Source organism: Seriola lalandi, unplaced genomic scaffold, assembly GCF_002814215.2.
Source record: "Seriola lalandi dorsalis isolate HSWRI2012SDOR001 ecotype SW California unplaced genomic scaffold, Sedor1 jcf7180002054257, whole genome shotgun sequence".
NCBI lineage: Eukaryota > Metazoa > Chordata > Actinopteri > Carangiformes > Carangidae > Seriola > Seriola lalandi.
Genome location: NW_019524810.1, coordinates 43,835 through 68,247, shown reverse-complemented (window position 1 = coordinate 68,247; position 24,413 = coordinate 43,835). Strand labels below are relative to the sequence as shown.

At 39.4% G+C, this 24,413-nt stretch overlaps 1 long non-coding RNA gene across 3 annotated transcripts in view; it reads left to right on the top strand.

The window, feature by feature from the left end:
• Window positions 1-24,413, top strand: part of LOC111654059 (uncharacterized) — a 90,480-nt gene that overhangs the window by 50,031 nt on the left and 16,036 nt on the right. For 2 of the 3 annotated variants that reach the window (XR_015437176.1, XR_015437175.1), the window contains exon 3: window positions 15,122-15,180. The exons of the other annotated variant lie outside the window; for it this stretch is intronic. This is a non-coding gene — a long non-coding RNA (uncharacterized LOC111654059). The remainder of the gene's footprint in view (window positions 1-15,121; window positions 15,181-24,413) is intronic. 3 annotated transcript variants of the gene reach the window in all.

The following is a 24,413-nucleotide window of genomic DNA, read 5'->3' as shown; positions in this document are numbered from 1 at the left end:
AAAAAGAAGTGCGAGATTGAGCAGACGTTAGGGGCGTCTGTTGCCGACTTTATATCAGGTTGTAAAGACAGAGCTGAGCTATAAGCAAAACTCTCCATTTACTGGTCAATCTGTGGTCCAGCCCTCATGAAATGCTTCAGACTACATCAAGCAAGTCAGAATGGGCCCCAAAAAAAAAATCAAACATCTTTTAAAAAAAAAAAAAAAAAAAAAAGATCTCATGTCGGCCCCAAACCGCTGGGGTCTGAATAATAAGGTGTAGAATCAGTTCGATATTGCCTTTAGATGAATGTGTGATCCTCCGGTTGTCGGAGAGTATCATTCATGCAGCAGGAATGTGCGATCGGTGGATATTTTTCAGCTAATAGACGACACGCAGCAGCAACAGAGCTTCAATCTACACCTCACAGTGGCTCGCACAGAAGAGAAAGAGATGTATGTTGGGATATTGCTCCTTCAAATACCTTGCACATCCTTCAGTCATATGGGATCACAGCACTGTAATGTTTATTTTTTTCCTTAAGAAAAGGTAAAGACAATGATCTGGTCTCCAGAAGGTGCATTCTAGAACTGGATTGATTAATCAATAAGTTAATCAACAGAAAATTAATCAGCAGCTATTTTGATAATGGATAATTGTTGATTATTTGGAGAAGAAGGAGAAGTATCAAACATTCTCTGCTTAAAGCTTTTCCAGTGTGAAGATTTGCTGTTTTCTGTCATTGAAAATGATTTGTTTTTGGGTATTGGGTTGTCGGTCAGACCAAAAAAAGACATTTGAAGATGATTGTTATTGGTGCTTTTTGTGTCATTTAATTGGCCAAATGATTAATATACAAATCTACAAATAATCAAATTGAATGACAATGGAAATCATTGTTAGCTGCAGCCTGACACACTAATAGGCATAGCCACCATAACTCAAAGAGGATGACATGTTTGATAAAGGAAAAAAAATTATGATAATTTAACAATTGTTTTGATTCATTGTAAATTCTATATTTTTGGATTGTTGGGTTGATAGAACTAGATATTTACCCTGGGCCCTTTTTGCCTTTTTTCCGCATTGACAAAAAGTTAACTAAAATTATCACAACTTACCGTTAAGATAATCAAAAGTAATCGTCAGATTAATCAACACAAAAAATCAGTCGCAGTGTAATTTCATAAAATTCGACACAGATGAAATTCACCAGTTGCAAGGAGTGCAAATGTAGGGTTAGACGGGCTAAAAACCACAAACATGCTACACCAGTTTTCACCAGGATCGTCTCGGTTTTTGTTCAAACAAAGCCCGCCATCAGAACAATCTGAAAGCTTCTAGTCACATAAACAATATACACATAATGGCTTTAAAGGTATGATTATAGAGGACTGGATGTGAATGTGGTGGAGCATCTTGACTGATTTTTTTGGATGAGCACTTGCAGCTCATTTGTTCTGAACTCCCCAAACAAGCGCACTTGTCTCTAAAGGAACTCATTTAGTGATTTCCTGTGAAGCTGAAGAGATCATTCCCCCTCTATCTGCTTATTGTGATTTGTCTTCTGTCTTAATAAATAGACACTTTGTTCGGCTCTCTTGCCAGAAATAACATAGAATTAGATGAGCACCTGACAATGAGTTGTGATTGTATACTTCTCTAATCCTTTGTGCCTTGTAGTTGTTATGAGCCTCTTGGAAAAGTTTGCTCAGATAAGTTTGTCATATCATAAATAAATCATGCCTTTTAAAGCTTTGCAAGGGATCAATTCTGACTGCATCTCTGCAGGTTTCGATATGTGCCAGAAATACTGAAATGCCTCCATGTTTTGTGTATCCTGGAGAACAAAACCACGAGCGCCGGTGTTGAAAATAATACGATTGGCTCTCGCTGTTTCAACCGTAATTCAGGCCCTGTCCTTGCACTTCCCAGCAGCTTTACCGCACGTCCCACTGTACCGCTGAGATTCTGCTCGGAGGTCAGGCCGTAACACGGACTGACCAGCAGTGATGAGGGGTGCGGGGTTTAGGATCAAACCATTTTGCCGGGGTCCCGCTGGGTCAGCTCAAAGAGAAGACAGAGAGACGTGGTAATCCTGGAGATCTCCTGCTGGCGTCCACATCACCAATCACAACACTCGGAGGCTTATCTCACCGCACGAGTGAATGGCAGGGATGTGGTCCGCTTCAGTGAGTATTGTCTCGGCCAGCTCCACCTCTCTTGAGGGGAATGTGTTTCTCATTAGAAATACAATCAACAAACACAACAGCTCGCAGGCATCCATAGAAGAAGTTAAACACCATGCATGTCCATTACCTGCTCTGTCATACATGTAATCGGTGCTGTCCGCTGAAGACTCACGGTGTCTGCTGAGATTTAGCTATTTGTGCTGAGGCAGAGCTGAAGGACACAACAGCTATAGATTGGTTTTCCCATTTCCATTACATTTAACCACAATGGGGGTAATTTTCCATCCTTGATGAATACAACAATGGAGCTTACGATGGAGGGAATGCGATAACATTTTGCTCCAGTTTGCAGCTGCATTTGAGATTTCACCGACTACACTCGTGACTTCCTGAGTATCAGCTAGGACTGGAGACCTACAGTGTAATGTCTACCAGAGATGCGATTTGAGGATCTCTGACATACAAAACGATGGCAGCATGAAAAGGGACGCACTGATCAAAATAAATAAATAAAGGATGCGCTCATAAATACTAAATCAAATGTGAAATGATTTCTTTTCTTGTCACTGAGCTGGGAAAACACTGTTGCTGCCGAGCTCTGTGACAAGTTTTCAAAGACAGGTGTGTGGAGCACTCTCAAAAGCCTCTCTGACGGGAAGGAGAATCCACGCAAACATGCTTACAAAGATTATATTTACAATACACAGAGGATTGGCAACTGTCACCCTGGAGGTAATTATAGATGGAAATCAAATGCTTAACCCATCTGCTGTGTGGGGTTGTTAAGATTATTTGCAGGTGTTGAAGCTGATCTTTTCTCTCTGCTTTTAAGAGACGAGCTGTTACATGGGTTTAACTAGACTGCTGTGTGTGATGCAAAAGTGAGAAAAATGCATCGCATTCATTTGCATTGAAATAGGATTCAGTGTAATTTACAGTTTAGTACATTTAACCCTGATGTTCTGTTTTTTGGCCCCTGGAGACCTGATGCCCTCCTTAACTGCTCAAAAGACACACTTAACATTGTTTTATCAGTTTGGTACTTTTACTGATTTTATGAGAATTAAACATGATTTTGGACTAATGGCATGTTTCAGGGTCCATTACAGAGCAGCCATCCAAATGAGTCTATTTCCATGTCTCATGTTAAAATTTTAATTTTATTTAAAAGGGAGCTGGACCTCTCTGAGGACTAATTAGCTACTCTGTCGAATACAACAACAGACTGTGAAATAGTGACTGTTGGCAAATAAAATGAATATATATTTGTTCATGCATTGGCCCACACTTTTAAACAAACATTTAAAACCAACCATTTCCTTATTTAGTGTTAAAACAATGCTTCATTTTCATCATTCATGTGTAAGCACAGTTTGTGTTACCACTTCAGCACTGTTACAAACATATTGGTTTTTAATAAGGTCGGATAAAATATTTAAAGGAAAAAGATTGCTTTTGCAATTCCTATTATTATTGTGCTTACACTTACAGCAGTGGGGTCTTTGGGATGGTCAGCACTTAAAGAGACAGTTCAGGTTATTTGACATGGGGTTGTGTGAGGTAGTCATGCATAATCAGTGTATTACCTGCAGTAGATTCAGATCACTGCGCTGCCGGTTACGAGACTCAGCAGGGAACATAGCACACTAGCAGAGCAATGAGCTACTGTGGACGGGGGCCAGCAGAACAAAAGGTGTTTTAGACACTTTTATAAGATGCACACTGAAACAATCCAATATACTAACCATCATCACCCGAACTATCATTTTAATGTGTAAAGCCAATAGTCAAGTCCTCTTCCCAATAAAGTCTATAAAAATGTATATATATATATATATATATATATATATATAAAATTTCAATTTCCAGAAAATCAAAAGAAAGTGTGACTTAATGCACATTTCATCCTTTCTATGTTTTACAACATTGTAAACTTATTATGTTTGTGTTTCGTGCCGACACTATTATCTCACATTTTGTCACTAATGTGCATTAAACTGAAAATAGGATGGAAACTCTTAATATCAACAAACCACAAGACAAAAGTAAAACAAAAAATAAAAGACAAAGGATGATGAAGTCATTGAAGAAGATAAATAATAAGAGAAAAGTAAAAAATATATGGTAACATATAACATAATCAGATGAAGTTCTCAATGGTTGTTATCATTTATCTACGTGGGAACATAGTGATACTGCCCATCAAAGTTTGACATGTAGACAGATGGAGATGACAAGCATGACAAAATAACACATCCTGGGTATCGATGTGCCTGAAGTCCTCAGTTTCTAAACATGTTGTACGTACAGATTCTTTCCTACGTAACTGATCTTTTCATACTTTTTCTTCTGAGTGTTCTTCTCAATAGAAGTTTTGAAAGATGTCGATATCAATATTCTAGCAGTTTATAAAGCAGAGTTTTGCAAAGCAACCAGACATAAATGAAAGTGAAGTGTAAGTTTGTGAATCTTGCCAAGTGGAATCCACATCTGACACATGAGCAATAGCCAAACCGTACAGCACGAAGAAAACTCGCCAGCCGCTGTCGACAGGGTAGAAATATGAAATTGGCCTTGTCTTATCTCACACCAACAGCGTGAACACAGGGCTACATCTCACCTAACTCATACATTCCTGTGATTGTTGCAATATCGGCGAGTTTCTACCCCACCAATTCTGAGTGTCCTGCGACGGCTCGGCGTTATGTGCTGACTGAGTCATCTTGAAACAAATGCAGAGAAATAAGCTTAGCCTGAAGGGCAGAAGAAACTGTATATCCTCCAGACATTCTTCCTCTGAGATAACATGAGCTGAGTTTTGAGGATGCTGGAACATTATACAGCGGGAATCCATTTAAGGTGCTGGCGTCTGTGGTGAAAGCTGTGTGTGCTGCACTGCTTAATCCTGAAGAGATAGCTTCATTAATTGTGTTCATCCCCCTCTCTGTTGCACCAGCCAAATGCTGGAGTGTTGAATAAGTAATGGAAGTGGAACTGCTGAGTGACGGGAGTCTAACCTCAACTGTCTATATGTGCTGGGTGTACTGAGAGGCCTGTGAATGGATCACTCTCATCAATCAACAGTTTCCGCCCCTGAAAACATGTGGCACCACGGCAACAGCTGTAATCTCTTAGAAACATTAAAATATTAGATTAGTTACCACAGAAAGTTTGAAGTTAAAAAGAAGCTTTAATTGATTTGTTTGTGTTTTTGGATTAAATGACTGGTGGGTGAACATACGGAACAAATTCATGCAGCGATTAGTGTAGTGTTGAAATAAGAAGTGCGAGTAACATCAGTTTGTAGGCTAACATACAATAAGCAATGAAGGGAATGGACATTAGCCTTGATAATTTCATCATTTATTAGCTGATGTTTTCTTCTAAAGTAGCCTCGATGAGACAATAAATTTGCCAGGAGGCAATTGAAAGCCTAAATTTCTCCAGAATTTTTAACTCTCTTTGTGGTTTGTTAGCTGGAAGTGTTGCTCCAGGCTATGTGATATGCTAAATAGAAAAAAAAAATCCTGCCAGTTCACAAATCCTAGAAATCTCAGGTCTAAAGGTTAGAAATGTGGGCTTGTAACCAGAAGATCATCGTTTCACATTTGCTGCAGGCTGAGAATAAAAGTGAGTGAGTGAAAGCTTTATTTACTTCTTAACGTTTCCACAAAGGTGCCCTTAAGGAAGGAAAGGGGGGGGGGGGAGAAATCCACCTGAGAATATGGTGAGAAGATTACATTTCATCAAGTGATATTCAGTTAAGTCATCTATTTTGTAATGAGAAGCCGTATTAACTGATTCCCTGGGTTAGTGAAGTCCTACATTTCCCAGGATGACCATCAATAGTTTCCAGGAAAAAGAGGGATGAGAGTGACCATGTAAGAAAGATCAATTGTGTGAGGTTCCTGAGAATAGAAGAAGACAGGTCACGCCCGCCTGTTACACAAAACACAACATCTCGTTTGGCTGCACAGCGCTGTGAGCTGTTGAAGCCGCTGAAGCTGCTGTCAGATGATGAATTTCTTCCTGAGCCGAACATTGATCGTTTTTGAACACTCTGCGCAAAAATCCCAAGTCCATAAAGAAGCCTTTCCTTTTTGCCTCTGTAGGGACAAAAAAAAAAAAAAAAAAGAAGCCAAACCTAATGTCTACTGATGATGTTTCAGTAGCTGGAAAGAAAATCTTAAAATCTGAGGCTTCTATCTATCACACTGTGTCATTTGTGTTCAGCAATTTATCCTCAGGAATTAGAAAAATGCAGCCAACAATGTTATAGATCCAGTGTGACCACCCAAAATAACAAAAAGTCAATAGCAGAACTGAGGGGGAGGAATTGAATTTTATTTCAGGACCATGACCTTAACTGTGCTGGTCTGAGATCAGAGCCGAGGCTCAACATTGACACAGTTCCACTGCATATATTTCTGAATGAGAAATAGTTCATCACAAATTCAGTTAAAACAGAAAGAGATATTCCAGATACGTACAAAGATACTTACAGACAGTTATATACATTTTAAGTTTAGCCATGATATGGAAATCCTTTGATCTGAAATACTGCAGTCTTAAACTTCCTGTAGGAAAACTCAAAATGATTAAATTGATAATGAGATTTAATTTAATTTTAATCTCAATAGTTCAATTATAACAATTCTAAATTGTTATTTCTTAGCTCTTTAAAAGTTTAAATATTTGATCTGAGGCAGTCAAGAGTAAAATTGCACACCACATGACACAGTTACAAATTCTTTTCTACAGCACTGATAATACATTTTTAAAAAATGCAATTTGCAGATACAGTCAAGTAGCCGGGAAATGTGTCACTTCACTGAGCAGTGGATTCTGTAAGATACCCCATCAACACGTCCACACAGTCTTTAAAGATTGATTAGGGGAAGAAGTCATTCGAGCAGCAGTTAACTTGTAATCAAAGCATCATTTCTGATCGATATTCTATCTACAAGATCCTAACGTGACCCTTGAAAATGCTGAATATGAGCCACAGCGTGTCTTGCATTTGTTCAGTCCTTCTCAGGTTATTGATATGGGCCTGAAGACAAAGAAACTGAGAGGAAATTTTCAGAATGATGGAGCGGCGGCGGGAATTTCTTGGAGGGGAATGAGAAAATGAACAAGACACAAACATAGAGAAAAAGACCCTCTCAAGGTCATCAATAACCCTGACAGTGACCACAACAACACTGTCCAAACACCTCAACCTACCTAAAATATTATCTCCAGGCTGCAACATCTACATCTAGCCAAAGTCGATTAATATTGATTCTGCATTTGAGAAAGCATGTGTGTCTTCTCAGGTGGAACCAAATTACTTTGAAACACCCTAGGAGGGATCTGCTTCTGGGAGAATGCTGAAAACCATTAGTTGACTGGACTGGGAAAATAACAGCAAATTAAGGCAAATAAACAATAATAAAAAGTCTGCTGTTTCAAGCGGAGTAAGATCAGTCAAGAGTAGCCGAAAAAGCCTGCAGTAATGTTAAACACCAGATCGATGTTTATGTAGGATTAGGCCCCGCTGCTGCTCAGAAACGTGCAGAACCTGTGAAAATGATGAAAGTGTCAGAACCTCATGCACACTCAGATGTTTGTGAATATCTTAGTCTGTGTTATCCTGTGCTCCTAAGCTTCTTATCTCACTGCTGAACCTGTGCATGTGCATGAAACGTCACTCTAAATCTCTCTCTCTCTTTCCTGTACATGTGGTTATTTGTAACCTTTACATCCAGATAGCAGGAGCTGATTAGTATCAACTAAATTAGAGAGGAAGCAGACAAATAAACATCAGCAATATGTTTTACCTGGTGTTCAGAGCACAGGCGACTAAGTTTCTCTGACCAGATTTTTCATCATTTGCATTTTTCAGCAGGTTATTTACTTAAAGGAGCTATTTGGGAGTTTTGCTATTGCTACGTATTCAACGTTAGCATTAATAGCTTTTTACTTACCAGTCTAGAAGAGGCATTGCGGGTTCAGCATCAACCTTCATTCCTTTTCTCATTAACATCCAGTGGTGGAAAGCAACGCCAGTGTTAACTCTCTCTTCTATTTCTTTCACTTCTTCTACTGAAGTTAGCATGCTAACCAGCTAGCCCCTTTTAAATTGGTAGGTGGCAGAGAAAACTTACAAATAGCCTTTAAAGTTTTTCCTCTTTTATCCTCCTTCATGATCTGTAATTATTGACTTGACACATTCATATAGCGTCTTCCTCAATCTCTAGTTCTAATGCATAATTAATGTAAAAAAAAACAAAAAAAACAACAACTATAATTACAGACCTTATAGTAAGATTTTAGATAGCATGTATTGTGAACTTGAAGGCTTTGAACACCTGCTTCTACCTAATGCTTTTTTTCAGTTGTCCATTTCACACCCATCAGTCAGAAAAGATGCACTTAAATTTTTACTAATATAGCTCCTCAGGCTGTTTAATAGCATACTAGCATTTCATTTGTCACTTCAGCCCAAGTTGTTTTGCCCTCATGACTGCATTGATTGCGTTTCAGGCTGTGAGCATTATCAATATGTTTGTGGATTAAACTGCAGGGTGCATCCAGTATAGACAAGGAAGTGGACTGCAGCTGCTTGCTTTCCTTGTGCAGTTGGTGGAGACAATGTGTGGAGTATGCATGCTCCCCATGTCGACACTGTCTTTGTTTTTTTTGTTTTTTTGGCACAATCCAGGTGAAGTTAATTGGCAGCTCTAAACTGCTTGCAGTTGTGAATGTGAGCGTGAATGGAATACCTCATACCACATCTCACCCAGTGTAAGTCGAAATAGGGTCCAGACCCTCAAGTATAAATTGGTATCCTGGTGAAGTGAAAGGTAAAATACATTTCCTTAAGTGTAATGCTAACTGTGAATACTGTAAATAACTAACATTCTTAAAAAGGTCCCATTCTTTATCATGTGTCTTTTTACTTTTGATACTTCTGCTAGTAATCACATACTTTTACCTAAACTGATCAAACCTCAAAATCCTCTTTTTGACTTTTTGTCTTATTGTGCATCAAAATACCATTACTTTTATTTCCAGAAAGAAGAAATGAAATTCCTTTCTCCGCAATTTATTACAATATCCTTTAAACGAGACATGAGATGTCACATGACATGATGATAGATCTTGACTTCATCCGGCAACTTTTATTTTAATCCTCTTTCAACCAGAATCTCAACTACTGAATATGGAAACAAAGCAGCACTAAACTGCTCTCTCTCTCTGTGTGTCACTGAAATGGCAGAAGAAAAAAAAAAACAATTCACAAATCACACTTTTGCACAAAATTCTCCCTGTGGGTGTTATCATTAGCAGATCTGCCTCAGGTCTGTCTGACAAGAGTGGAGGTCAATTGACAAATCTCATCTGTGATTATCGCTGTAATTCAGGCAGTTGCAAAAGTGGATAATCTGGGTCAAATCTCATTCTCACTTCTCAGAAATTGACAGTCATCTCGTATGCATTAATGCCAACCCACGCATATCAAATGGGACATCTTGAGGAATGATTTGACCACTCGTTTCAAGGGGCTGATTATCAGACAGAAATCTTCATCGCAGCTGACTCACAAAGTACACTAGAGATAAATCAGACACACTTTCTCATTTATCGTTAATGCAATCAAAGGCCCCTCTCTGAACAGACTCTCGAATCAACATTTGGTGAGAGGAAGGGGAATCAAACGTGCCTCGCTTCAAGTTTTGCCAGCGAAAGGAGATGGTGTGCTGAGACAGGCAGAAAGAGAACCGAACCCTGAAAGCCTCAACTGATTGGTTATTTCAGCAGAACTCTGCAGCACGACGGGCAGATAATGAGCTCTCTTTGATCAGAGGAACATTGTTGTATGATGATCATCTGTGTGTGTGTGTGTGTGTGTGTGTGTGTGTGTGTGTGTGTGTGTGTGTGCGCAGACACTTGTGCCAGCGATGGTGCCTGATGAATATTCAAGGAAGATTGTCTGCGGTAATATCCCTGAGGAGCAGCTGGCTTGTTGTTACACACACATGGGAGAATTGCCACGCACCTTGTCACAATCACATGATTGTTTGAAATGCTATTGGCACGGTAGATCATGAAAAGGCCTTTTAAAGGTAACTCAGGGTTTATGCAGTATGAGGAAATGCAAACAGGACAGGAGAAAGACATGATGGTGAAGCACAAATTCTCCCGGACATTGTAAACATAACAGTTTATTATCAGTTTGATTTCTTTTGGATGGCTGAAAATGATAATTGCATGCTAATTATATTATAAAGCGTATCAATTAATCATTTAAACATAAACAACAGCGAGTTGGGAAATTTGCAGCAGTAATTGTTTCTATTTGGTTTTCCTAATTAAAGAAAAAATGAGAGTTAAATTGTGTTTTGCCTTTTTTATTTACTTTCCTGCTTTACTAAACCGTCCTACGCCATCCCCAACTCTTTTTTTATTTTTCCACGAGACCCTCAGGGGGGCAACAACTACAGTAGATTTATCTTCTGAATGCAGCTTCCTCGTCTTTTTTTTTTGGAGGCAATAATTAATCCCTCATTTATAAAAAATAAAGCTGCATAGAGATAAGGGACTGTGGTCTGGGAGTCACTTGGTATAACCTCTGCATCACACAGCCCAAAGCCTAATTGTTGTGTCAGCTGCAGTTGCTCTCACTCAAGCTGGCAGAGCAATAGAGGACTGACACGGCTTTGTTTTCCCTGCACAGTCACTCTCCACAGAGGGTCTGCACACATTCTGGACCACCTTTTATCTATTAAATCCATTCAAATCTCATGCCACAGCTGTAAATATTCATCACTAGCAACATTATGAGCTTTATGTTTCTGCTTATAAATACTTTATGGTCTTCAGTTTAAAAAGTGTTGTGTTACTGCCGAGTCCTGCGAGTGTGTGTCCTACCAAAAGTCTTTCCAAAGCAGTAACTCCACTCGACCAAGACCATCCATCTCCACTTATAATGTGCATTTAATAAGAATTAAATTGGCGGGTGGATAGATGTGGTTTGAGACGCGTGATAATGACAGTTTGACTTTTCATGGCTTTGATATGTGGGTGACAGCCGTCTGTAAGGCCTAATGGAGCCGTTCCACCAGCATCTGTTTAAGAATGCTTCATTGAGTTTACAATTAGTAAAGGCCACGGTTCACTGGCAGGCTGTGTGACCAATGAGAGTGGGCAAATCCAAGAGCCTTTAACACTTTTATCACAGAGTGGGAAGAGGAGTTGGGATTTTATTTGGTGAGCAGAGATTCCCTCTGTCAGGTATATGCGACCAGCACAGTCTCATCAAAGTAAGTGTAATATTCTCAGTATATAAGATTATTTAAAGGACCAGTGTGTAGGGTTCTGCTGGCTGAAATGGAATATAATATTAATAAATATGTTTTTAACAGGCCCAGTGTATAATGACTTGAAACTAAGTGTTTTTGTCAGCTTAGAAAGAGCACTTCATATCTACAACAGTAGCGCAGAATGGACCAACTAGCGAGGGCTTTTACTGTTTTTATGTTACCTGAAGGCTGCAGTAAGTTTTTACACGATTGGAAAGTGAGGGGTGAAGGAGGGGGTAGATTCTACTAAATCCTACACACCGCTCTTTTAAACAACTCCCATGACAAGACCAAAATCAACAATGTCTCTTAGTATTTCCTGTCTTCCCTACCCTGCACTTTGTTATCAGGCTCTACTGAAGATCTTAAAAAAGAAAAACAGGTCACAAATATCATTGTTTAGAAGGGCTGAGCAGTTTCATATAAAAGGTTGGGTTTTTTTTCCCAAATGTTACTCAAGCAGCGGTGAATGGGGCAGTGTTGGGGCTGTTTCAGTTGTACATGAGGGGATTTGTCCATACAGTCTTAGCATATCATAGAGAAACATTTCAATGGTTTGAAACGGAAGTAAACACACTCTTTGTTTTAATAAATGTAACTGTAAATTTGTCTCTTTGTCAGCTTTGCCATTGTTCCATACTTGTTGCCATAGTAGCCACTGTTCAGCAAAATGAATATAGGCTTGCCTTAAATGCAAAAGAACAATCAGATGTTGTTTTTGCTCTTATTCATAAATATATGGTGAAAACATTTTCCCCACCTCAGATCTGTAAAGAGCACGTTAGTGGCTCAGTGGTTACAGTATGACAGTTTTAGCTCTGGTCCAGTCTATATGGAGCCTCAGTGTTTTTAGTGTGGGAGTAAACATGAGCACCTGGAGAAATCATACATAAAGACTTTTGTCCATAATTGGATCCTGTAAATTTCCTGTAGGTGTGAGCTTGGCTCTGCTTGTTTGTCTCTGATTCAGCACTATGATGATGAACCACCAAACTGTCCTGCCTGACGCTCAGTGCATGCTCCAGATAGACTCCAGATCCCCATGAACCTGAATGGAAATAATAGATTTACAAAATAGATGGAAGGTTGGACACTATTACAATAAGAAAAATCGCCTGATATTGAAATAGAACATTGAGTGTCAAAGTGTGGAGGTCAGAGTGGTGGTTGTTATTTTCACTGCACTTCACTGGTATAACCATGGCTTGATTTAACATAGAGAAACTATAACCTCGACTAAATGTCTAGTATTTTGCAGAACTCGGGACAACAGGTAGGTCTGGTAACATTATGCCTTTTGCCTTACATGAGTATGGTTGTAAGCACAGAGAGTTGCACAGAGGGATTGCTTTTTTTGTGCATTTCGAAATGGAAATGCCTCAGTCAAAATTCCTTCTGCTTTTAAAACTGTCCAAATGCGTCACTAGACAGAAACCACTGTGTTGCATTTACAGTAGAGACAATGTCAAAATGAATTTCACTTCTGCTGGAGTAAGATGTGTGACTTGTTGCAGTGGCTGTATGGTTTCGTTTCCATTTGCCAGAGTTTCTGTCACATCAGGGACACATGACATGGGTCACTGAACTGCTGCGGCTCGCATGCATGTGTGTGTATGTCTCCACGCTGCCGGCATGTCTTGTTCAGGTCAGCGGCGGCGCTGCTACTGCCAGCTCTATCTTTCTACATTGAGTTCACCTTGGATAATGGCCATCAATAATCAAATGTTTGGTTTCTTTTCATTACAAACCTTATTAACCTTATTTACCCTTATACAGAGCAACACACACACACACACACACACGCACACACAGTGAGAGTAAGAGCACCAGTAAAATATCCAATATCTCATCTGTTAAATTATTGACATAATATTTCAGCCTACATTGGGTTTCTGCTATGACTATAGTTCATGTGGCCTCCACAGCTGCTGTCTCCACATTCAGCTCCTAAAATGTCTGTCACATTTTCAGATTCGGCCTGGACACAGAAACTATAGTGAAAAGTGTAGTTTTGTGCAACTGAAGCTGTCGATGATGTGCCACAGCCTCGAGGCGTGACACTGCAGGCTGTGTGGCAGCTCTGACCTGTTAAGATGGGCGCTGAAGTGAAAACCAAGCCGTTCCACAACCGCACACGCAACACAGGCAGTGTGGACCGAGCTTTTCACCAGCTAATTACCCCCTGCAGATCGAAACTTACACTAGTGCTGCTCAAGCGCTCTCCATCTTGTAGCAACTTTCTCGCTAGTTCCACACTTGTTTACACTCCATTCAGAACTGCTAGTTACTTAAGCTTAGCAGTTAACGATTCTCTCTCTCCCTCACTCTCCTGCTCCCTGTTGCACGGTGAGTCTTGGATCAACTAATGAACTTGTTCATAAGGTTGTGGAGTTTTTGCCACTTTGTCAAGTTTATTGCAACTTTGCCAATATCTGCTGCCTCACCTTCGACACACAGCTCCAGTCTGTGCCTGCCTGTGCACACAGGATCTCTCAGCGTTGATAGACTGTTACTTGTGACATTCATACCAGTCAGATGGCGCTGTGGCCGTATTTTCACTGGAAATTGGTTGAAAAAAACAATTCCGATCATCGTAAAAATGCTGATTATAGGATCTGATAATCGGCCAGGCTGAAATTCAATCGGCTCGTACTGGTGTGTATATAAATGTGCTTTATTTAATTGAACAATCTTATTGCCAAACTGTGAAAAGGTCATTGTAATATTTTATTCTCTGCAGCCAGCACAGGAAACCTCTACCGCTGCCCCGTCTCCCAGAGGTCCTTTATAATCTCTAGGACCTTATTCACACACCCCTCCTCGCTCCAATCCCAGCGAGTGGCCCTGTGAGTCAGGAGAAGTGCAGCATATGGAGGTGCCCCCCCCCCCTTGCTGATACCCAAACCAGTCAAGTGAAACAAGGCCTCTCCATGGCAAAAGCAAAGAGCAAGCACTTCATCTCTCACCTCAAAATCATTATTACCTGATTAAGTGTGATTAAGAGAAGATCATTAGCAGCTGCATGTCCTGTCAGTAGTGATTACTGTGATGGGTGCGTTATACCCAATGAGCTCATCTCCAGGCTTAGCCACTTTAATGATTAGGGAAGCATTGTTTAGCAGGGCTCTTGGCTGAAAGGTTGACTTGCCATCGTCGAGCAGAAAGTCAGAGTGAGGTGAACATCCCACAACTGCATTATAATGAACTAAATTGTTCGACAAGGCCAATGACATTGAAAAATTTTTTTTTTTTACTCCAGTTCTTCTGCATTGTGTACTTGTGTTACTCATGTACAATCTATTACTAATAACACTGATTCTTTGGTTGTCCATTGGTTTCATGCCAGAAATATCCCATTCACATTTGGATTAGTGTGAAAGCCTGACAGAGAAGGTGAAGTGAGAGGAAACCGGGATGATCTAGTGATTGGGAGTGTGTTTTTCTGTGTGAGAAAAAAACGTGAGACACGATAATACTGGAGCGCGTTTCCAAAGGGACTGAAAATGAAGACGTTTCTCATCACATTACTTTTTTTTTTTTCTAGAAATAGATGTTGAAAAGGTTTCTCAGCCTCGTCTGACATAATTTCTTTTCCTTCACAGCCCTACCTTTCTCAAACTGGCTTGTTCAGCGGAAGTGATGTGTGAATTCTTTTGCTGAGGTATGTGCAAAAGTTAATTTGCAAAGCCTAATCAATGACTCTGTGTAATCACTAAAACAGGACCTGGAGTCTCATAGAAAAAACATACTTGACTTTCATCTTCAACTTCATCTTAAATTAATTTTTCTAATTTGGTTTCATATGTCAGCTGAATTATGGAAGAAGAGTAAATAAATCCCCAGCTGTACCTAAGCGTGATTGCCTCAGGAATTTGACTGCATTTGAAAAGGATTCAGTTCCCTGCACTATAAATATCTGGAATTAATTATCATTAGTGAGGAACTTTGCAATGCAGTGATAAATGCAAATTACCTTTCGCTTTTCATCCAAAGCTATCTCCACATCAACATTAAAGACACTGATGCCAAGTTAAGCTGTTATTAGAATTTCCTTTTGCACATGTCGAACCTGAGTTGAAGATGCAAAATGTAAAGAGGGCTGTAAATGTATTATAATGCACAGCTTGTTAAGAGTTGAGATGAAGTCATCTCAGAAAGAGGTGATGAACTCCCCACACTCAGTCCTGATTTATTTATTGAAGCAATGTTTCGGCCATAGACCTTAGAGTTTCTCAGTCATCTCCACTTTGCAGTTAAACGTTGGTCAGAGGCAAAATGAGGGGCCTCAGTGACTGATGGCATGATAGCCATGTGGGGTGATGTTAGACCCATCATGCCTGTCATTCTGGCTTAAAGTGATAGTTTGGGATATTTGACGTGGGGTTGGGTGAGGTAGTTATCTATAGTCAGTGTATTACCTGCAGCAGATTCAGATCAGTGTGCTGCCAGTTTAAGCGGCCAGGAGCACTGGCACAGAAGCTGAGTGATGAGCTGCTGTGGACGGGTACAGCAAAAAAAGTATTTTAGCAGCTTAAAAACATAATCAAAGAAAAAAGCTAATACCAGTTTATGTGTGCACTTTATTTTAAATATTTTCAGTGCTCTATCTTGCCATGAAACAGCCCCTTCATTTGGAACTACATTTTTTCAACCGTAGAGCTACCACATTCCTACGCACAAGTGCACCTACATTTAGGTCTGTTGATGGCAAAATAAAGCGGTGAAAATATTCAAAATAAAGCATACACTTTACATACACATTAGTTGTTTTCTGTGGGAATTTTTTTCAGTGGAAATAAAACACGTTTTTGCAGATGGTCAAGTCCACAGCAGCTCATCACTCAGCTTCTGTGCCCGTGCTCCCGGTTTCTCCTCCGAAATGGGAGCGTGCTGAAGGCGACTGTACTGCCAGTAATACACTGACTGTGCATAAGTATCACACACAGCACCACGTCAAATAACCGAAACTATCACTTTAAGGTGTACCTAATAAAGTGAATACTCAGCGTCCATTACAGCCTTTTATGAAGAAGTTCTTATCAAAGAGACTCCTGGGTCAAATTAAATGGTCAATAATTAGAGCACTGAATGTAAACACATAGAATATGACCATTCAGCTTCAGTAGGTACAATAAACAACCTGACAAGAAAAGAAGGAGATGAGCACTCAAATGTAAGGAATATAAAAAGTGAAATGGAAAATAAATAAGATGATTAAAATTATTTAAAAATTGTAAGAAGCTCAAAGACTCTACAGTATGTTAGCCTTTTTCCTGATCTGTGCTGTTAGATCTCTTCTTCTGCAGTTTTTACCAAGTGAGTTACACTGCTTGATGAGGGCTTAGCTTGATAGTAAAGACCATACATCCCACAGGAAAACCAGACTGTTAATCCTCAATTGGAATTGAAGTTTACACACCACAGGGATTTCCTCGCAGCCCTGGTTGCAAGATAAATCTGAAAGAATCACAAGATAATTAGTGGGACAAAAACAAAATTGAAACTTTTTTTTTTTTTTTTTTCATTTAAGGGTATTTTGTCTTGTGCTTAGTTTTAGATTATTCATATAATTATATTGAGCAATCTAAGAACAGAAACCAGCTGGTTAAACTGCTCATTATTCAAAGACATTTGCAACTTAAAGTTTCTCAAGCAAAAAGGTTTGGGAGACATTGCTGTTAATGTCAGATACGGAAATTCATTGGAAGACTATTTTAAGCAGATTGTGAGTGCAGTTGATAAATCACTCTATAAGGTGTTTTAGTTATGGTTGATTAGGAAAATTGCAAAATTGTTTTATCTGTTAAAAGCTTGATTGACACATTTCCTTTCCTTTATTCTTGTCTGTACACAACAGGACAGGTAACAGGAAGGGATCGACTGGTAAAATTCGATAATCGGTATCGTTAATTTTTTTAACAGAGAAACCCGATAAAGTAAATTGATTTAAAAATGCACTACTTTGGCTCCTATGCAGCCGCCTGTCTCTGGTTTGTAGTCAGCACTCTGTGGTCTGAAGCAGTGTCCCGCCCAAAGCACAATCTGATTGGTTACACGTCACAAGTAATAGCCTATAACGTTGAAGGCTGCTGTGTACACAGATGGACACAGACCAGAGCAGCTGCGGTTAACGAGCGGCTCCGGTTAACGAGCGCAGCTGTGTGTCCAAGGTAAGACAGCAGACATCGCCAAAGTTGTAATAAACCTTCACAATCCTCCACACTGAAGTTACAACAGCACCGCACTCTGATGAACAAGTTCATCTGTTGATCAAAGCTAAAGTAACTAGCTGATCTGAACAGCATGTAAACAACTACTGAATCAGTGAAAGTCGCTAAAAGGAGCAGAGAGCTCTGGGTGCTGCCAGGTGTTTCAGTTCACAGGTGAGGACAGCACCGAAATCAACCAGCCTGTGCATACAACTGATAATTACCAATATACACTCAGTTGTCAGTTTATTAGGAACATCTAGCTAAAACTGATGTAGCGTAATACACCAGTCCTGCAGTAAATCCTCCTTCATGGAGGTTATAATTGTTCAGTTTGTAATAAAATTGTTTTAGACAGTTGTTGATTCAACTGTATGATCATTATGGAGGATGTGGTATATGTAGGTGTGTTACATTATACAGAGGTTTTTTCTGTTATTTAGCTATTTTCACTGATTATAAACGGGGTGGCTAACATAACAGAAACACCCGAATGCTGCGGAGAGTGTCCCTATACAAATATCGGTTATTGGTCTCCTTGATTACCGATGATCGGTATCGGCCCTGAAAAAACAAAATCGGTCGACCCCTGGTAACAGGTAACATTCTGTATTGTGTTATGCATATTATTATTTTGTTTTATTTTGTACTGCTCACCTCTCATGTCGTTGCAGCTTCCTGCCCTTGTGTGTTTCCCGTCCTTCATCAGCCACACCTGTTGCCGTTCACTCACCTGCCCCTGATTATCCTCGTAGTCATCCCTGTGTACATACGCTTCCCCGTTTCCCCTGCCTCCTTACCAGATTGTGTTTGTTCCCTTGTGTGTTCATGGCTTTCTAGCACGGTTTTAGACTTTGTGAGTTTCCCTGGTTTATGGATTTTTGCCAACTCCTTGTCTTCTTTGTTTGCCTTGTTTTGGACAGCCTACCTGTGAATGACCTTTGGGACCTCTAGTAAAGACTTTCCCTTTTTGAAATCAACCTTGCCTCCTTTGAGTTTCTCTGCATCTTAGTTTTTGTTCCCAGAGTTATTACAGGCACAACATTTGTTATGTCATAGTTACTGGGAAAAATGATCTGAATGCCCTGAGAGCATAACCTGACGCGCCAGATGGTTTGTTATACAGAACCATCTGGTAAGGCCTCGTTGGAAACTGTTTGGAAAAGGATGATTGGTGATTGGATGAACCATCTGTCTATCACTGTCTATCACAGACTAACTTCAACCAGCCACATTCTGCATCCTTCACTACCAGTGGAGCCAGCTGGTAAATTAAACTCTTACTGAAGTCAGTCAGGAGAAGAGTGAAAACAACGTTTCCATTGAGTAAAGCCTTCAGTGCTCTCTGCTAATCTTTCAGTGAAGAAATACTCTCCAGGTCTGATGTAACTGCTCCTATAGCAGTGTCTATGCTAACCTCTTTAGGAGCTGCTATTGTTAACATGGTCACTTCTCACTGTTATCACACCTAAGAAACGCCCATAACTGCCAGTAGTTCCTCCCTGATGGGACGCTGATTGGTCTGAACCACTGTGGTTCAGCCACAAGCAAATAGCTTGGAGCCTGGTAAGATGGATTCTCGCTTGTGAGAAATCCAGCTGCCTTTCAAGGTTACTCAAGGCAAGTATTAAATGTAAATTTCTACATAATTTGTTTAATAATTTTTTGAAAATTACATCTTTATTAGGGCTGTGTATTGACAAGAATCTGGTGATATGCGTATCATGATACAGGGGTGATGGTTCAATATATTGCAATGCTGTAAGCAAGGTGTTTTTAAAATCAAATTTGAGGAAAATTGTCATAGTAGAAAGACCACACCACCATACACATAAAATCTGAGTAAAATAATATTTTATTTTTTATGCAGTCAGAACAGTGGGATGTGCATTTGCATTTACCACAGTCCCTGTAACACCTGACCTCATACTCATACCTGCAATCTGAGCAAAGGAATTAACATTCACCTTTATCAGTAAAAAATAAAAGTGTTCACTCTCTACAACACTGAGAGGACACATATCTTTTAGTGTTTCCCACAGGTTGAGAATTTACTTATGGTGGTGGGTGGAGGGGCGTGTGACCGATGTGCACGCAGAGACTCATGCAGTCTAGAGGGTTAGAGTCTAACTCAGGTTATTTTCAATAGCTGCTCACAGTGAAACCTTTAGTCCCCAGTCAGTTGCTGCAGTGCACACAATTCAAACAGGAGTTTGGCCGAAAATGTCTTTGTTCAAACAGAGTAAATAAGGCGTTGAAACCGAGTGATTTTGTCTTTTTTTGACGAGTCTTAATCTACCTTGGCGGGCCATCCAAGTAGAGACTCAGTGAGGAGTTGATTTTGGCATGGCACATTTTAGAAGCGGCAAGGCTTTTGTCCATCTCCTTAGTAACTTCTTGACTGTGGAAGCTAAAATGAGTCCACGCTTCAGCTCTATATACGATCCGGGAGCCGCTCGAATTCTTTGCGATTTAGCTATTGGCCTTGATGTTACCGGTCAGCTAGGTTTGCTAACGTTAGCTGTGTACCATTAAATTACTTACAGGATTCGACTCCTCCACTCCAACATAAAAATATAAACTAAGTATTTCTACCAAATTATTTTTCTGACTTGTGATTACAGTTATATTGTATATCTCAGTGACATAGTAGTTTTCTTATGCAAAACCTAGACCCAGGTTAATCAAAGGCATGCTGATAATTGGTCAAACACAGATTAAAAAAGATTTGATTGTAAAAATACATATTTCACTTTGTTTAACACTTGGATTTTGGGGCTGTATAATAAAGCTATTGGACTCCTGCTAATATACATTACCTTGCAGTATAAGAAGATTAATGTAATCAATTTTCCACCTTGATTGCCTGTCTTTAAAGTTTAAACAATGGATAAAACTTATACTGTTAATTCTTTCTATTTATACTACTGTTCTACTTCCATTACAGCTGTATGTCCATTTTGATTAGGAAGCAGAAACTGAACTTCAGAATTAAAAGTGGCCATGGTGAATATTATTTCCATTTTATCTGAGGAAAAGCACAGTCTGGCACATGTCATCACATTAGGCTGTCTGAGTGGAATTAGAGTATAAAAACAAGGCCAAAATGCCATTAAATTTGCATCATTGGCTTTGAGTCGAAAATCACTGGAAAGTTCATTTACATGTAGTCAGAGGGAAAATCAATTTCAGATGCTGATTCTGTTGATCCCCCCTTTGTGGATACAAATAGCCATCAACAGAAAGGCAGGCAAATCATGCCGTTGACACAAGGCTATGCTTAGCAAGCAGCTAAAAGTGAGAGGGTCTGCACTAAAAAAAAACCCACACAATCCATCTGCAAGAATGGTGTATCGAACACACACCTCCATATAGGCCAGAGTGTTCCTGCATTTTTATTCTACATCAGTGTAAAATTCACGATCCAAAGACGTTTAACATAAACTATACCTGCAAAAACAAACAAAAAGAAAAAACAAATATTTGTGATATATACTGAAATTTGCATTTTAATGGTGTACTTTATATTACATTTGCTTTCAATTAATCAGATGTTTGAATTATGGACTTAAATGCATTTCCAGCACAAGCTTTCCATACGTCCAATTTTTTACAACCTGCTCGGGTTGCATGAAGCATAAAAATGTCGCTTTTAATTTCAATTTGCTGTGTGCACGGGGAAGGACAAGTTAAACATTTAAGAATATTGATTTGGAAATATGACTTACCAAAACTGCTGCTGTCACTATTTCCTAGCTGTTAACAGATCTGTGGCAGATATACAGCACCAGCACAACCATTCATAGCGAGTGTGATCAGAGAGGAGGATACAGCTCAAGCAGAGAGCATCAGATAAAGATGCCTCCTTTGAGGAATTGCATGGAATGCTTCCAAACAGACTCTAAGATTGGTTTCCAATTCCTCCCATCAGACAAATTGAGCCCAGTGGCCAATTATTCCCATTGCCAATTAACCTTACAACCAGCCCCCTCTCAGCCCCTGCGTGAGTCAGCCTGCCAAATTTGCTTTTGCCTGTCACGTCCACACCGCTGATGAAAACAGACAGGAAAGCTCTGTGTCTCCGCATAGACTGAGCCAGATATCATTGTGTAATCCATACCAGCTCCAGCAGGGTTTACATACTCTGTTACAGGGACACTTTGAATGTGAGGCTAAGATACGACACAGACTCAACTTGGAGAAGCCTGAGAGGCAACAGCAGAAAAGTCACATTGTTTTTTTTTGTTTTTTTTTATATATAACCTGTATACTTTTGTCAATAGAATGTCAATTCCATTCTTTCTACATGACATTGAAGGATTTGATGAGATGATGGGCCCTTTAGCTTTTAACTGTATTGTCTAGTGTGAAGATTGGTCTTGAATTAAAAACCTAAATTAAAAACAACTGTGGACAGACATTAAGAACAGGACATCGATAAACAACATGACGTGCAAAAGAAATAATATATTAAGGCTCTTATTAACTTTCAGCAGTGCAGATGCTTGGACAAGCGGCTTCACTGCGAGTGCTATTGTTTACATTCGTGTGTGTACTGCGAGTGTACCTAGAGGATTAAAAACTATCCACTCGGTGGCAGATGAGAGCCAAAGGTTACCATTGTTAATAAGGTCATGGCAGGAAAACAGAGGCAGCAACAAGCTCTCCTAGTTTCTCTTCATAAATTTCCACCATTGATATTGTTGTTTATTACCTTACTTCACATGGTGATTTACTATCATATGAGCTTAATTAATCTTGCAGATGTATAGCTTTAATTTTTTAATGCTTACCGACACTTAAAAAAATTACATTTTCCACTGAACTAAACTGCAACAGTAAATGTGTTTTGAATTAAATGTAGCTGCGACCAGATTCCATTTACTTTAAATGTAATGAGGATGTGTAAATCAGTGACAGCATGTTGAGAGTTTCTGATGGTTGTAAAAATCTGTAACCTTATAAAGTTGTATGGCCAACATGCAAAACAGCAAAAAGTTGGCCACTTACACATCCAGCAGATACAGAACACCATTAGCATTAATTGGGTTTGTGTTTTTGGCCACCTGGTGAGTCCTAAATTCAATCTCCTTTCCTCTCTGATAAATATTTGGCTCTTTAATACCTACAGTAAATGCAACAAACAAAACAATGAGCTGAAAGACTTCACAGAGCTGAGGGGAACTGCCGAGTTTAGTTTTAATTCTCTTGTCAGTCTGTGCAACACCTTTGACATGTAATTAATTTTTTTGAAATAAAATAATAATTAGTGCCGCTTTAAGTATATCAACGCTAAGAGACGCAATTCTAATTCTTCATTATAAATGAGAAGGTCAGGGTGCAACTTTAAGTTAGTGAAAGAGAATAAGCAGTAGGTGTTTTAATTGCATTTGGCAATAAGGACATTTTACAGTGAAAAGTGATTTCTTGGCAGAGAACATCATCTCTTCTGGTGTGTGAGGTCATAAAACAGAGCAGCTGTCTTTACATTCTCGTTGAACGACTTCTAAGCACAAACAACTAATTTATATTTCTCAGTGCAACATGAAATGAAATGCGTCTCAGTTATCATTAAATCTTGGCTCTCTCTGTGTATGGGAAATCTTCACACCTTTACGTTACGTCTTCCACCTACACACCAAGGACTTTCTATTATTATGCCTCAGCAAAGAGAACCTACTCCTGCCTATTTCACATTAACATACAGTATTATCCATTTAGCTTATGCTCACTTACAATAAATGAGTAGGCAGGCCTTTCGTGTCTTGCTCAAGGGCGTTTCAGCAGTGCTGCTGTGGGAATAGACAAGACAATAAGTAGCAAAACTTTTCTGCCATAATTGCTGATGCATACAAAGAAGCGATTCGTATATCCAAACACATACAGGCGGTTCACACTTCAGAGAGTGAGTAACCTTCATAGAACTGGGATTGAGAATTGTATTATGGCCACACGTAACGCTGTATGTCAGGGAAGACCAATCAGATTTCAGGTGATGCGTCGATTGCAGAGAAATATGCTTTTACAGTACCCTGCCATTACCACTGTTCATCAGTCGAGTGCATTTATCTTGTACTCCTGGCTTGATTAGTTTTGGAGGCAGTCTGCAGGTGATCTGCATCTTTTCATTGCTTTTCACACATGGATTGTATAATGGTTAGAAAAATGGATGCAGAAGAAAACCAGAAAACAAACATTCAATAATGTTCTAAAGATTTACCCACAACGGAGCATTAATTTCCACAAACAATATTAGATTTTTCTTCTCAGTAGCCCAACAGAAAGCAACTTAACTTGATCTATGGATTTCATTTACTGTTATCTAATATAGCGCTGTGAATCTCATTTGTTCTGGAGCTGAACACTGAGGCTTATTACTGTGAAAGACAGTGTAAATGGTTTTACAATTGAACATGGAATGTTTCTTTGGTGAGCGCTTCGCAACATATATTTTAGTTTCCATTTCTTAACTAGGCATACGTGAAGTTGGTGTGGAGGAAAAGAAAGTGATGACGTATATTTTTACAAGTTGTGTGAAGTGACTGTTAACATTTCTTTTTGGAAGGTCAATGAAACAAATACAGAGATGCAAAACGACCAGAAAAATTCAAAAACACCTACAAAGAGATGCAAAATGACTACAAAACAAAAAACAATAAAGAGACACAAAACTGCTACAAAGACG